The sequence below is a fragment of the Mesoplodon bidens genome, assembly GCF_964165515.1.
Source record: "Mesoplodon bidens genome assembly, chromosome: 18".
NCBI classification, from domain to species: domain Eukaryota; kingdom Metazoa; phylum Chordata; class Mammalia; order Artiodactyla; family Ziphiidae; genus Mesoplodon; species Mesoplodon bidens.
In genome coordinates this window covers 41,252,247-41,268,784 of record NC_138175.1, presented here as the reverse complement: position 1 = coordinate 41,268,784, position 16,538 = coordinate 41,252,247, and the positions used below count along the sequence as shown (strand labels likewise).

The 16,538-nt window shown below is 39.6% G+C and overlaps 1 long non-coding RNA gene across 2 annotated transcripts in view; it reads left to right on the top strand.

The window, feature by feature from the left end:
* The first annotated feature begins 3,299 nt into the window (after positions 1-3,299).
* LOC308605606 overlaps positions 3,300-16,538 on the top strand; it is a 368,706-nt gene continuing 355,467 nt past the window's right edge. For both annotated transcript variants that reach the window (XR_014013715.1, XR_014013716.1), the window contains exon 1: positions 3,300-3,356. This is a non-coding gene — a long non-coding RNA (uncharacterized lncRNA). The remainder of the gene's footprint in view (positions 3,357-16,538) is intronic.

Below are 16,538 nucleotides of genomic sequence, written 5' to 3'. Positions count from 1 at the left end.
CCAGATACCCCTAATTTGTCCCTCTCTACTTCTCTCTCCACTCGGGTAACCATGATTTTGTTTTCTATATCTGTGAGCCTGCCTCTGTTTTACACACGTTTATTTGTATTGTTTTTTAGATTCCACATACATCATACAGTATTTGTCTTTCTCTACCTGACTTGCTTCACCAAGTATAATATTCTCTAGGTCCAATCATGTTGCTGCAAATGGCAGTATTTCATTCTTTTTTTATGGCTGAGCAATATTTCATTGTACATATATATACCACCTCTGTTGATGGGCACTTGAGTTGCTTCCATGTCTTGGCTATTTTAAATAGTGCTGAATGTAGGGGTGCATGTATCTTTTCAAATTAGTGTTTACATTTTTTCTGGATATATACCCAGGAGTGGGATTTCTGGATCATATGGTAGATCTATTTTTAGGTTTTTAAGGAAACTCCATACTGTTTTCCACAGTGGCTGCATCAATTTACATTCCCACCAACAGTTTAGGAGATTTCCCTTCTCTCAACATCCTCACCAACGTTTGTTATTTGTAGACTTTTTGATGATAACCATTCTGACAGGTATGAGGTGATATCTCGTTGTTTCGATTTGCATTTCTCTAATAATTACTGATGTTGAGCTTGTTTTCACATGCCTGTTAGCCATCTGTATCTCTTCTTTGGAAAAATGCCTATTCAGGTCTTCTGCCCATTTTTTGATTGGGTTATTTGTTCTTTAATATTGAGTTGTATGACCTGTTTGTATACTTTGAATATATATCCCTTGTTAGTCACATCTTTTGTAAATGTTTTCTCCCATTCAGTTAGTAGATTGTCTTTTCATTTTGTCGATGGTTTTCTTTGCTGTGTAAAAGCTTTTAAGCTTCATTAGGTCCCATTGTTTATTTTTGCTTTTATTTCTTTTGCCTTGGGAGACTTATCCAAAAAAGTATATTGCTACAATTTGTGTCAAACAGTGTTCTGCCTATGTTCTCTTCTAGGAGTTTTATGGTTTCTGTTCTTACATTTAGGACTTTAAATCATTTTGAGTTTATTTTTGCATATAGTGTGAGGGAATGTTCTAATCTTATTGCTTTACATGAAGCTGTCCAGTTTTCCCTGCACCACTTGTCGAAGAGACTGTCTTTTCTCCATTGTGTATTCTTGCCTCCTTTGTTGTAGATCAACCATTGGTTGGTGGGTTTATTTTTGGACTCTCTGTTCTGATCTATGTATCTGTCTTTGTGCCAATACTATGCTGTTTTGATTGCTGTCACTTTATAGTATAGTCTGAAGTCTGGGTGGGTTATACCTCCAGCTTTGTTCTGTTTTTCTCAAGATTGCTTTGGCATTTTCGGGTCTTTTGTGGTTACATATGAATTTTAGGATTATTTGTTCTAGTTCTGTGAAAAATGTCATGGGTATTTTGATAGGGATAGCATTAAATCTGTAGATTGCTGTAGGTAGTATGGCCATTTTAACAATATTAATTCTTCCAACCCCAGAGCACAGGATATCTTCCCATTTCTTTGCATCATATTCAATTTCCTTCATCAATGTTTTATAGTTTTCAGAGTATAGATCTTTCACTTCCTTGGTTAAGTTTATTCCTAGGTATTTTATTCTTTTTGATACAATTTTATTTTTTATTTTTTTTTTATTTTTATTTTTTGTGGTACGTGGGCCTCTCACTGCTGTGGCCTCTCCCGTTGCGGAGCACAGGCTCAGCGGCCATAGCTCACGGGCCCAGCCGCTCCGCGGCATGTGGGATCTTCCCAGACCGGGGCACGAACCTGTGTCCTCTGCATCAGCAGGCGGACTCTCAACCACTGCACCAGCAGGGAAGCCCTTTGATACAATTTTAAATGGGATTTTTTTTTTAACTTTCTCTATGTTGTTTCATTATTAGTATATAGAAGTACAACAGATATCTGTATATTAATCTTGTTGAATTAATTTACTAGTTCTATTAAACTAATTTATTAGTTCTAATTTATTATTAGACTTCAAGTTTCTCTATATAAAGTATCATGTCATCTGCAAACAGTTTTACCTCTTCCCTTCCAATTTGGATACCTTTTTCTTGTCTGATTGCTATGGCTAGGACTGCCATTTCTATGCTAAATAGAAGTGGAGAGAGTGAGCATCCTTGTCTTATTCCTGAATTTAGCAGGGAGGTTTTCAGCTTTTCACCTTTCAGTATTATGTTGGCTGTAGGATTGTTGTAAATGGCCTTTATTATGTTGAGATATTTTCCCTCTATACCCACTATGATGAGAGTTTTTATAAAAAATAGATGTTGCATTTTGTCAAATGCTTTTCCTGCATCTATTGAGATGATCATGTGATTTTTATCCTTTGAATTGTGATTGTTGAGCCATCCTTGTGACCCTGGAATAAATCCAACTTGATCATGGTGTATGATCCTTTTTACATATTGTTGGATTTGGTTTACTAATATTGTGTTGAAAATATTTGCATCTATATTCATCAAAGATAATGCCTGTAATTTTCTTTTTCCATAGTTTCTTTGTCTGGTTTTAGTATCAGGGTAATGTGGCCTTGTAGAATGAATTTGGGATTATTCCATCCTCTTAAGTTTTTTGGAATGGTTTGAGAAGGATAGATATTAGTTCTTCTTGATATATTTGGTAGAATTCCTCTCTGAAGCCATCCAGTCCTGGACTTTTTTTGCTGAGAGATTTTTACTACCTATTCAATTGCACTTCTAGTGATTGTCCTGTTCAAATTGTCTGTTTCTTTTTGATTCAGTCTTGGAAGGCTGTATATTTCTAAAAATATGTCCATTTATTCTAGGTTATTCAATTTAGTGACATATCACTGTTCATAGTATTCTCTTATGATTTTTTTGTATCTCTGTGGTATCGGTTATTTCTCATCTTTCAATTCTTATTTTGTTTATTTGGGTTTTCTGTCTTTTCTTTTTGGTGAGCCTGGGTCAAAGTTTATCAATTTTATATCTTTTCAGAAACCAAGTTTTAATTTCACTGACCTTCCCATTGCTTTTTTCATCTCTGTTTTGTTTATTTCCTCTCTGATCTTTACTATTTCCCTCCCTTTTCTGACTTTAAATTTTAGTTGTTCTTTTTCTACCTCTTTTAGGTGGTAGATTAAGTTGTTTGTTTGAGATTTTTTTTGCTTTTTTCTTAAGGAAGACCTATATTGCTATGACCTTCCCTCTCAGAACTGCTTTTGCTGCATCCCATAGATTTTGGAAAGTTGTGTCTCCATTTTCATTTGTCTTATGTATTTTCTGATTTCCACTTTGATTTCATCATTGACCCACTGGTTTTTTTTTTTTTTTTTTTTTTTTTTTTTTTTTTTTTTTTTTTTTTTTTTTTTTTTGGTACGCGGGCCTCTCACCGCCGCGGCCTCTCCCGCTGCAGAGCACAGGCTCCAGACGCGCAGGCCCAGCGGCCATGGCTCACGGGCTCAGCCGCTCCGCAGCATGTGGGATCATCCCGGACCGGGGCACGAACCCGCGTCCCCCGCATCGGCAGGCGGACTCCCAACCACTGCGCCACCAGGGAAGCCCGACCCACTGGTTTTTTAGTAGCATGTTGTTTGGTCTCCATGTGTCTATTCTTTTCCCATTTTCCTTCTGTAGTTGCTTACTAGTTTCATACTGTTGTCATCCAAAATAATGCTTAATATAACTTCTATCCTTTTAACTTTGTTAACGCTTGTTTTATGACCTAGTATGTGATCTATCCTGGAGAACGTTCCATGTACACTTGAAAATAATGTGCATTCTGCTGTTTTGGGAGGTAAGATCCTGTAGATACCAATTAAGTCCAACTGGTCTATTGTATCATTTAAGACCACTGTTGCCTTATGATTTTCTGTCTGGATGATTAGTCTATTGATGTCAGTGGGGTGTAAGAGTCCCCTGCTATTATTGTATTATTACTGATTTCTCCCTTTATGTCTGTTAGTACTTACTTTATATATTTAGTTTCTCTTGTATTGGGTACCTATATGTTAACGAGTCTATTATCCTCTTCTTCTACTGATCCCGTTATCATTATATAATACCCTTCTTTGTCCATTGTTATAGCTTTTGCTTTAAAGTCTATTGTGTCTGATATGAGTGTTGGTACCCTCACTTTCTTGTCATTTCCGTTTGCATGAAAACTTTTTCCATCCTCTCACTTTTAGTCTGTGCCTGTCTTTAGTCCTGAAGTGACTCTCTTGTTGGCAGCATATTAAAGGGTATTTTTCTTTTATCCAATCAGCCACCCTATGTCTTTTGATGACAGCATTTAATCCATTGACATTAAAGCAATTATTGATACATATGTACTTATTGCCATTTTATAACTTGTTTTCCAGTTGTTTTTATACTTCTTCCCTGTTCATTTCTTCTTTTTTTGTTCTCCCATTGTTTGATGATTTTTCTTTTGTAGTATGCTTGGTTTCCTTTCTTTTGCATTTTTGTGTATCTGTTGTATGTTTTTGATTTGTGATTACCATGGATTCATGTATGTTGACCTATAATTATGTTTACTTGATTTAAACTGATAGTCATTTAAGCTCAAACACATTCTAAAAGATCTACTTTTTTTATTCTTCTCCCCCACATTTTGTGATCTTTATGTCATATTTTATATCTTCATGCTCATCCCTGTTTATTGAAGTTGTAGTTGCTTTTACAAATTTTTGTTTCTTTTAATCTACCCACTGGCTTATTTAAATGACCTTGAATATTTACTATATATTTGTCTTTCCTATTGGGATTTTCCCTTTCCTATACATTCTTACTTCTGTTCCATTTAGAGAAGACCCTTTAACATTCATTTTAGGGTAGGTTTATTATTGCTAAATTCTTCTAGTTTTTGCTTGTCTGAGAAATTCTTTATCACTCCTTCTATTCTAAATTATAATCTTCCTAATTGGAGTATCCTAGGTTGCAAGTTTTTCCCTTTCAGCACTTTAAATATATTATGTCTCTCCCTCTGGCCTGCAAAGTTTCTGCAGAGCAATCAGCTGATAGCCTTATGGAGATTCCCTTATATACGTCTTTTTGCTTTCCTTTTGCTGCCTTTAGAATTCTCTATCTTTAACTTTGGCCATTTCAATTATGATATGTCTTGATGTGTGTCTCTTTGGGATGCCCTGTGCTTCCTGTATTTGGATATCTTTTACCATCTTTAGGTTTGGGAAGTTTTCATCCATAACTTCTTCAACATATTTTTGATACACTTCTCTGTCTTCTCCTTCTGGAACCCCTATAATGCGAATGTTGGCACACTTGATGGTAACCTAGAGATCTCATATATCGCACTCTATTTTTTTTTTAATTTCTGTCTGCTCTTCTAATTGGGCGATTTCCATTGTTCTGTCTTCCAGATCACTTATGGATTCTTCTGTGTCATTTAGTCTGCTACTCATTGCTTCTAGAGTTTTTTTATCTCAGATATTGAATTATCTACTTTTGAATGTTTTCTTTATATTTTATAGTTCTTTATTAAAATGATCTATGTTTAAATCAATTCTCTTTCCTAATTTGGTTAGCATTTTTATTACCAATGCTTTGGATTCTTTGTCTGGTAGATTGTTTATTTCTGTTTATTTTTTCAGGGTTTTTCTCTTGCTCTTTCAATTGAGAGTAGTTCTTCTGCCTTTTCATTTTATTTAACTTTCTCTGTCTCTGTGAATTTAGGTGAAACCGTTAACTCTTGTGGTCTTAAAGGGGTGTTCTTATGTGGGAGTATCCTTATGAAGACTGTGTATACCCAGTGCTTTTGGTGGGAGAGCTGGATTTCATGTGGACACCAGTCATATCTTTGCTCAGGGTATGCTGACAGCTATCACCTTGGTAGGCAGGTCTTGCTGCTGATGGAGAAGCTAGAGCCTGTGCAGGATGTGAGACATGACTTCCTCTCTATTCAGTGGCTGTCACTGCCCTGTCAGGGGTGGAGGTGGCTCCCAAGTTGCTGGAGCTGAAGCCCTGGGTGTCAAGCTCTAGCTGGCTCTGCTCCCTTTAAGTGTTGTTTTTCCTTCTTCCTGTGCTGGGGTCTTTGCCCCAAAGGAGGGGTGTGGTGAAGCAAGTGGGGTTTGTGCACGTACAGAGGTCTGAGGCTCTGCCTCTATAGGCATCTGTAGCCCATGATCACATCTTTTCCCCTGCTGTGTCCACCCCAGATCTAGTTCTAGGCTGTGGTGTGGAGTGAGCACGTGGCAAGGTGGTGACGGGAATTCAGGTGTTTATGCTGCCATCAGAAGTCTGGCCTGCTTCTGGGGCACTGCTTGAGTAATCGCCAGCAATGGCTACCACCACCCCACCTGCGCTATGGCCTCAGGTCCCCAGGTCACTTCTGCATCGCTAGGTAGAGAGTTTTCACAGGTCCTGGCTGCCCTAGATCCAGTGTCAAGTTGTGGTGTGTAGTGAAGAGGCCAGAGTGTTCACTCAGCTTGGACTGGGGAGCATGGTGAGGTAGCAGGCACTAGAGCAGACCTCTCCACCCTGCCTGGGGGCAAGCCAGCATCCACACACTTCTCAGGAGAGAGGCCTAGGCTTCTCCAGCCTTTATATCTTTCCCAGCAGTTCTTCTAATAGCCAAGGGGGCTTGTCTCCTACGCATAGGACCCCAGGACTGGGATTCCTAGTCTTTGGCTCAACCTGCTCACTCACAGGGTGGATATCCACTCATGCAATCTCCCTTTTCCTCTTAGCAGCCTCCCAGGGGCACAGGTCCCAACCCAATGCTTTTCTTCTCATCCTACCCAGTTACGTGTGTATCTTTCTTACGGCATTTGTTGTATAGGAGTCCTTCTGCCAGTTTCTATTTAGTTTTCCATAAGTCTTGCACCACATGTAGATGCATTTTTGATGTCTTTGTAAGGGGACGTGAGCTCCACATTCTCTTACTCTGCCATCTTGATCTCCCTCATAAGGGTTTACTTCTTGACTTTCCATTCTATTACATTTATCTATATATCTATCCTATGCCAGTATCATGCTTTATTGATTACTATAGTTTTGTTTTAAGTTGTGAAATTGAGAAATATTATACCTTCAACTTCATTTTCTTTCAATAATGTTTTGGCTATTCTGGGTTCCTTGCATTTCCATATGAATTTTAGGATTAGCTTGCCAATTTATGCCAGAAGGCAGCAGGGATTTTGATAAGGGCTGTATTAAGTCTGTAGATCAATTTGAGAACTGTTGCCTAATCCAACTGTTTTCTTATTCATTCCATTTACTTAGATATACTTTAATTTCTTTCAACAATGTTTTATAGTTTTAAGTATACAAGTCTCTCAATAACTTGTTAAATTGATTTCTAAGTGTTTTATCCTTTTTTTCTATTATAGATGAAATTGCTTTTTTAGTTTTATTGTATGGTTTTTCATTGCTAACGTACAGAAATATAATTGAGCTTGTAACCTACAACCTCACTGAATGTGTTTATTAGTTCTAATAGTTTTTTTAGTGGATTCCTTGAGATTTCCTAAATACAAGATCTTATCATCTTAACTTGAGATCAATTTACTCCTTCTTTTCAATCTGGATGTCTTTTATTTATTTTCTTACCTAACCTGCTAGAATCTCCAGTAAAATGTTGAGTAGAAATTACAAAAGTAGACATTCTTGTCTTGTTTCTGATCTGAAGAGGAAAGCATTTAGTCTTTCACCACTATAGCATCACCTTGGGTTTGTATAGATTGACAGTTCTATTATATTTCTAGTTTGTTCTTGTGAATGGGTGTTGGATTTTTTCAAATGCTATTTTTTTAAATTTCCTGAGTCTGTTGACATAATCCTGTGGTTTTGCCCTTTATTCCATTAATATGATGTATTACACTGATTAACTTTCAGATGTTAAACCAACCTTTCATTCTAGGAATAAATTCCACTTAGTCATCATGTATAATCCATATATATGCACATATATTGCTGGATTTGGCTTGCTAGTATTTTTTGAGGAATTTTATGTCTATATTCATAAGGGTTAGTATTAATCTGTCTTTGAACATTTGGTAGAATCAACCAGTTGAGCCATCTGGGCCTGGGCTTTACATTGTGGGATGTTTTTTAATTGCCAGTTCAATCATTTTTACTTATTATACGTCTATTCAGACTTTCTATTTCTTCTTGAGTCAGCTTTCATATATCTTTACATCTTTCTAGGACTGTTTCCATGTCATCTAAGCTATCTAATTTGTTGGCATGCAGATGATCAAAGTATACCTTTATAATCCTTTTTATTTCTGTAAATTCAGTAGTGATAGCCCTTCTTTCATTCCTGATTTTAGTCATCTGAGTCTTCTCTGTTGTTTTGGTATTTTTTTCTAGGTGAGTTTAGTTTTGTCTTGGTGAGTTTGTCACTTTTGTTTTTTTCAAAGAGCCAAGTTTTGGTATCATTTATTTTCTCTATTCTTTTTAATTTACTTATTTTATTTATTTATGCTCTAATTTTATGAGGCATAATTTTCTGTTTCTTTGCATGTCTCTTTTGTTCTAGTTGAAAAAAGGCCATTTAAAATATTATAATGTGGCAACTCTGAATATCAGATTTTCCCCCTTCCAAGGTTTGTTTATGGTAATTATTTTTGTTTGTTTAGTGACTTTCCTGAATTAGTCCTGTAAAGTTTGTATTCTTTATTATGTGCAGCCACTGAAGTCTCTGCTTGGCTAGCTTTGTGGTCAGCTAGTGTGAACAGAGATTTCCTTAAATGCCTTGAACCAATATGCCTCCCTCCCTTTGCCAAGGCACTCTGTGTGTGTGTGTGTTTGTGTGTGTGTGTGTGTGTTGAGGCACTCCTTCAGTGCTCCAGCAGCTTATAACTCTGCCTTAGTCTTCACTTCCTGCTTGTGCAGAGCCTCAGGGACAGCCAAGGGGAGTGACCGGGGTTTTCTCAGGTCTTTCCTGGCCATGCCACAGCTCTGGAAACATGCACATCCCTCTGCATGCACATGGTCTTCTAGAGCCCCAGGAATAAGCTAGAGCTTTTCAGAATAAGCTAGAGCTTTTCAAAGACTACTATGGTTATCTCATTCCCAGATATTGCCTGTAAGTTTTTTGGTCGGCTTCTTGTTTGCCCCGACTGGTATCACTGCCTCAGACCACTGCAGTGTTGGATAATTCCTGCTGATTGTTTTCAACAAACAGCCCTGGAGATAGGGCTCTTCCCACTAAAGGAATTCTGAGTCAGATAAAGGCAGTGGGACCTTTCTGGGAATCTGCCAAACAGGTAAAACACCGACAGTTTGTCAGGTGGGTGCTTTTGGTGCAGCTCCACATCCACCCTGCCCCCTCTAGTGGCTGCTACTCTGTTAGCTTTCACATTTACTGTGGCTCTGAGACCACCACAGAGCTCGGGAGAGGGGGTGGAAATAGGGCCATTTAAAAGGTCTTCATGCTTGTCATTCCTACGAAGACCCAGCTGTTTTTCTTGAATGGATGCTACTCAGATTTTTGGAGGCCTTTGGTTAATTTCCAGAGTTCTGAAAAAAATGGATTTTGACAATTTTTGCCAGTATTCTCATTGCCTTCATGGAAGAGCAGATTTTCAGAGATCCACACTCCACCATCCTGGAAGTGCTTCTGTCATAATTACCTTGTCTTCTTTTGCCCCTTCTTTGTTGTTCTTACCGCAAGCCAGTCACAAAATGGAACCACAGACATCTTAATCAGATTATCTCTAAGAGTCAAATGATTTACTGCATGCAAGTAAGAAGTTCCCCTCACAACCTCTAAGACGAAAGTGTCTTCAGATCTTCCTGGAGCAGCCTGTAGTGAGGTCAAATCAACATCTTTGACTTAAAATTAAAATGATAGCATCAAATAAGACTAATTGATATTTGACTAAAAATACAGCTTAGATGAAATTCCATCAGTGAGAAAAATGTTTTTTTAAAAGGTATCAGTGATGTGATATCTAAGAGGCATTTTGATCTCTGACACATAAGAAGGTTGTTAATAAGAAATAAATATTAAAATGTGATGTTAGAATTATCAAGAGCAATTAACAATAATTATATCTCTAAGCCTCCAAAGCAATTAGGGAATGACCCGGACCCAAAGAGCAGCTCACAAGCTTCTCCCACACACCTGCCCCTCTCAATGGGAGCTCTTCTGAGGCTGGCTTTGCTGTTCACCTTACGTTTGTTTTTATTTTCTTCCCAAACAGTAACTGGCCTCGGCTCAGATGCCCTGATCTGCTCTCTCACAGCCATTTTTCTGAACATAAGCAGCCTGCATTTAAAACTCTCCAGCTCATCTGTCTTCATTTGAAGACCGAGTTAAAAAATAAAATTAATGATTGCTATCAGGGGGAAGACGAGGAGCATCTTTGGTGAAAAGTAGATCTGCCACGTTTGGCCAAGGCTGACATCTTTCACCAGCTGGAAATGGCTGGATATACTTGTAAACATTATTAAAAATAATAACTGAATGTTTCCTTCCTGTGACTCGCTAGTATTAGCAAGGTAGTTCCAATTAGTATTTCCTCTGAGTAAGGTGGGCCTCTGACTCCGTTTCATTTAAAAGGGGATTTGTTTTCTAATTTTTACTTCTGCTGTTGCCAATAACAGACCGGAGCAGAATGACGGCTGCCGTCCTCCCATCACTTACATTTTGCAGAGCCCCAGCGAAGGAATATGCATCTTTGATTTTATTTGTTTTAGCTGTGCTTGTTCAGTGGGAGAGAAGACACATTTACGTCTCTGTGATCTGGATGGTGTGACATGGAATTTCAAAATACAAAGTAAATCACATCAAGAGACTAAATCATTTTGTAGGATTTTGAGAGTGAAGGCAAGTAATTCAATGATAAATTAATGTGAATGGTCTGGAATAGGATGCTTTTCCTTGGAAAATTCAGCCTCAAGTCCCCACCGACGGTGCTCAGTGTGGCTAGAAGGAAGGAAGGAAGGGAGAGAGGCCGGGGGAAGGGAGGGGACAGCGGGCACCTCTCTGCCCAGCTGCCTCTCCTTTGGGTGGTTCATCCCTTCTTGTTGGATCTTCCTTCCATTCTGGTGATTATCTCTTTAATAGACTCATCTTGCTTTATTAAAGTCAAAAGTATGTTTTTAAATGCTAAATGAGACATGCATTATTGCAAATGCAAAGCTACAAAATGTGTTTGGCAGCCTCAACGTAATAATTTCTTCCAATTTCAACACAAAGTTGGTGAATATTTCAGTTGATTATGTTGGGCGATCCAGTAGTCATTTAATCATATTAACATATAACTTGCATATGCAACATAATCTCACCCGCTTGCTTATCTTATACCACAGAAATTCTCACAAGGCGACAGCCGTGCACATACACACGTTTGCGAGTGTGCACACACTCATTTCCTGGGGTAGACTTTTAACCAAAGTTCTATTTAATGTCTAGGCTGTGCCAGTGACTGTCTCTGTGAACTGACGTAACGGAACTTTTTAATAGCATAACAGAGCAAATCATTATGCAGAAGATAGGAGGCATTATTTACAACATTAATTAAGTCCAGGGGGGAAAAAGGACTATATAAACACACTTCACTTTAAGTGCTTTAGCTTGGGAACCTATGTCTTGTTCTTCTACTTATTTCAACATTCAAGTAGAGCTCAGGATGCTGAACTTTTTAACTTTTTGTGTTTTGTGGGGTGCTTTGGGTCTGTAATTTTTTGTAACGTGGTGATATGCCCGAGGTGCCAGGAGTTACCAAGGATCATAGGAAGCAGAGAGCTGAAACCCACCTAAGAAGAAAGGGGCTTCTCGTGTGTGTGGCGGGAAGTTGAGTCCACATGCCCCAGGTCCTGAGAGAGAGGGGGCTCCGTGGGAAGGTATGTGCTCTCCACTCTGGAAGACCCTCCAGCACACAACCTCTTATGACCCTGCCACCCACCCGACCTTCCTACCCACATTGTGCCCAAGTTAAAAAGAGGTTGACTTGTCCATTGGTGAATGCTGAAGTCTCTGTCAAAATCACATGCACAGGATAGCAGAGGATTCTGAAGGATGAAAGGAAAAACTCTATTTTATTCAGACTCTGACACCATTCACACATTAGGTACTGGATTAGGAGCTCATTCTGTGCTTTATTTGTCGCCGTGAACCCATGTAGCACAGGTGCCTCTGTGCACTCCATCAGACCAATGCTGGAGTGAGCTCTAGGGGTAGAAGGGAAGCTGGGGGGTGACCAGGCTCCTTACAGATCAGATAATTTGAGGGAGGTGAGAGCAGGCAAGGCAAGGAGAGGAAGGAACTGTGTTTTATTTGGAATAAAAATGCAATCTAGCATGAACCTAGGCTTGTCTCATTCCAACCAAGTAATATTTTTCTGAGGGAGGAGTGACTAGAAGGTTTGTCAAGTTCCTCTGAGCCGGGTACGAAAGACGACAGAGGGGTCTGAGTTTGAGGTTCACAGCTGACTCCAGCACAACTCCCAGGAAAAAAGATTTACCTGAACCCCAGAAATTCACAAAACAACATAACGGAAAAAAGGCAAGGCAGAAGTTTACTTCCTGGTCTTTTTTAGAGGGCCAGCAGGATATGGGCGAGAGAAAAATTATGGAGAGAGCCATATTTTTGAGCAGCCCCAAATATGCCAGATTTACCGGAACTTACAGCTCATTATCCAGCTAATTCGTATCAAGCCAAACCATGATTAAAGCAGGAACCCTGAGGAGTGGTATCACCAATAGCGTACTAGACTCAATTGGGATCTTTATATTCCTCTGGAATTAATATAATAGCATGGCTTAAACACACACAATTTTTTAATTCAGATCTGGTCCAAATTCTGATTTTGAATATCCTGAATCCCTGCTAGACCTTCTTGCTGAATTGGCGTCGGGAGGAGAAGGTCACTTGATCCATGCAGGCTGGCCGATGGGGCCGACAGGGCCAGGACTATTCCATGGGCAGAAGGAAGGAAGTTGAGAGCTCTAAAGGCTCAAAGTCCCAGCAGATGGAAGGTGACAGACAGAGAGAAAAGATTGCATGAGAACATGTCCTACTGTGCCTGGTGATTTGTTGGGTATCTCAGTGTTTGTTCTGTGACAAGTTGGACTTTGGTACAAGGTCAGCTCCTGAATCTTGATTATGTTTTTTTCCCCCTTGAGCCAAGAGACATTGATCTGTACATCTAGTTTACCTTGTTTTCTTAGCCATTTGTGACACAGTACAACAGTTCCCATCGAGAAAAGTGTCATGTAAACAAATTACAACTTAGGACGTATACATTAAATAATTTTATAAATGAACTTTAAAAATGAAGGAATAAAAAATGCCAAGCCTGGCTTGTAGAGCAATAGTGATTATTCTGATCATGTTGTCATGTGTAATGAAGCACAGGCCCATCATTAATCAAAAGAACCAATCAGATAAGTAATTTAGGCAATATTCTTTACCGCAGGACACATTGGTCAGTAAAAATGCATTAAAATAGCAAAAGATCAATAGCAGACACCAGGGACTGTGTTTACAAACTGGTCTTAAACTTTAAGGTATTAAATTCCCAGTCATATTGGGTATCTGTTTGGTAAAGATAAAGAAAAACTTCAGAGAAATGAAAGTTTTTTTTTAAGTTAATAGTGTAGTCATAATGTATACTGTAGTAAATGTACAGAATGTTGCATTGTTTTGTGATGAATGGCAAAAGTGTCCCCAGCTCTTTTCAGAAGCATTATCAAGGCTCAAAAAAAAGAACCATGGAATGAGCGGTGATTGACAAATTGGCCCAAAGATGGCAGTGGGTGGCCGGCAGGTCCTGGGTGTTTAAAGACGATTTATGTTCTGAGCAGCTGGGGTTGAGACGTGGTGGTCAGCCCCAGCAAGTGGCAGGTAGTGACCATTATCTCTCTGGAAGCTGGGCTCAGCTTCCCTGCCGCTGGCCCCTTTGCCAGAAGCCTCTATTTGGTCACTTTTTATAATGAAAAGTTTCACTCATACTCCAGACACACAAGTGCATCTCAAAAAGTTCAAAATAGCCACCTCCTTTTTCTTTCCTAACAAGTAAATGCATTTTTGAAATCCTGATGCCGATTCTACAAACCCAGCACAGCTGTTGAAGAGAAACGCTTAAGCAACAGAGAGCAGAGGTGGTGATCACACGGTGGGACAGAGGCCGCAGGAACGGCCATCCCTCAGCTGGTGTCAGCTCCGAATAAATGTCACAGCATCAGGCTAAAGGCCACCAGAGAAAGCCAGGTGCTTCTCCCGGCCCTCAGGTCCAATGCCTCGGTGTCTTTAGTTTGTGAGTCAAAGGAAGGTGGTACTTGGGGCAAGGACAGTCGCTGAAATGTTTCTCTCCCATGGTGGTCACTGCACTGAGTACTGAGGATTCCCACACTCTTCCAAGGGCTTGTCACGCATTTTCCCATTAGGAAGTAACTCTGCCAGGAAGATACACTTCATTCCTTGATTCATTCAGGCTTTATCTGTAGAGTGCCTGCTATGCGCCATTGTGCGGACATTGTCATTATTCCAACTGGAAACCCAGAAAGAGACACTGAGAAGTTGTGGTTTGACTAATGCCACACATAAAGTGGTATCTCCCAACTGGAAGAAAGAATGAAAGAAGAAAGGATGAAATAAAAGGAGGGAGGAGAAAGAAAGAAAGGGAATGTCTTCTCCCCTGACCCCACTTCCCCCCGCAATCGTTGCTCCTACTTTCCTGCTCATTTTCACAGCAACCGTTCTAGAAAGACAAAAAGATGGCTACACTTGCTGAATACTTCCTCTCCTAATCACTCTTCGACCCATTCTTCCTTACTTTTCATGTTTACTGTTCCATTGAGACAGCTTTGACAAGTCACCAATGAATTCCATGTTTCCACATCCGATGGATATTTCTAGGTCTTAAACTTGAACCTCTCAGCAGTGTTCAAATATTTGTCCCCTTTCACTTTCCTCAATACCCTCATCCCTTGGCCTCCAGAATTCTGCACATTCCTCTTTGTCCTCCTCTCCAGGATACTCTATCTCAGGATACTTTGGTGGCCCATCATATTCTCATGACCTCTACATGACCTCTAGATGCTGACAGGCAATTAAAAGCAACCTAAATGTCCATTGATAAGGGAAGTGTTAAGTAAACCATAGCACTTTAATTCTATGGAACCAAAGAGCTGTTTAAAAAACAAATTAAATCTATATGTATATATATAGACCTGTGAAGATCTCTAAGACATATACTAAGGGAAAATAAAAGACATCACTGCAGAGAATGATACTATTTAAGTATATATCTGTGTGTACATATAAATGTATGTAATGCATTTTAAAAGATCTGAAAGACGGGTATACACAATGCTGGGTATGAGAAATAAATTAGAGGAAATGACAGGGATTCAGGGTGCTCAAAAGGAGCATACATTTTATCTCTATTGATAAATATTTTGAAAATGAACCACGTCTCCTGTAATTAAAGACTAAAAAATCACTATAAATAACTACTATGCACATTTAGGCTTACTCTATAGCTCTCCTCCCTCTTGTCACTTTCTCCAGTGGTGATTTCAGGCAGTTCAAGGACTTAAAACTCATCTATTTGAAAGTGTCTCTAGACCTAGGAATCAGATCTTTCTTCTGAGCTCCAGATGTGTTTTTATACCCACCTATTTGGACTGGATTCTCTACCGAAAGTATCACTGTCAGCTACACAAATCTTCCCTAACCAACTGGAACGCTGATTTTCCCCCTAAACCCATCCTTGCCCAGTTTCCCCATCTCAGTAAATGACATTATCATTCATTCTGTTGGTCAAGTTGAAAATGTACAAGCTACACTTGACTCCTCCCCTCCCCTCATACCCTACACCTAGTCTATTCTATATACCCTTTATATCTCCAAAGTCAGCCTTGAATCATTCTTCTCCTTCTCTCCAAAATCTCCACTATCACTCCAAATCAAGCCACCACAATCTCTCCCCTGTGCTACTGCTATAGCCTCCTCATTGACTTCTCTGCTTCTTCTCTTGCTACTGTCCACTTGGCTATCCTCCCAGCCATCAGAGTGACCTTTTCCAGCATAGGTGGGGTCAGTCACCCCAGCCCAGATCGCTGCTCCTCACTGCACCTTGCTTATCCTTCTAGAGATGGGCGGGATAGAGCAGTGCTGTGGCTCTGAATACTCTTCAGAAGAGCCCACCCATGGTAAGTGCCTTGCTCAGTCTCCGTTCCTGGGAGGAGGTTAGGAGAACCTGTTGGGCAAAGGGAGAGAAGAGGGAAAACGTAGATGCAGCCTCAGTGTCTTCAGTGAAAACACTGGATGAAAAGCTTCCTTTGGCCTAGAGAAGCGTGGCGGTCTGAGCTGCTCTCAGCATTGCCACTGGCATCAGACAAGGTGTTTCCAAGTCTCAGCCCCACATGGCCAGAGTTGCCCATCTTCCAAGAAAAATTCACAAGGTTCTCAGTGTTTGTTCCAAGACTTCAATGGCACTAGGGGAAAAAATACAGAATCACATTCTGTAGAATTCTGAAACTATTGTTCCTTGGAATCCTTATTCTGGAATGAGATTCAAAACCAGATAGAAAGAGACCAAACTTGAGTTGGCTTTTCCAGAATGCACTATCTAGGTAACTGAC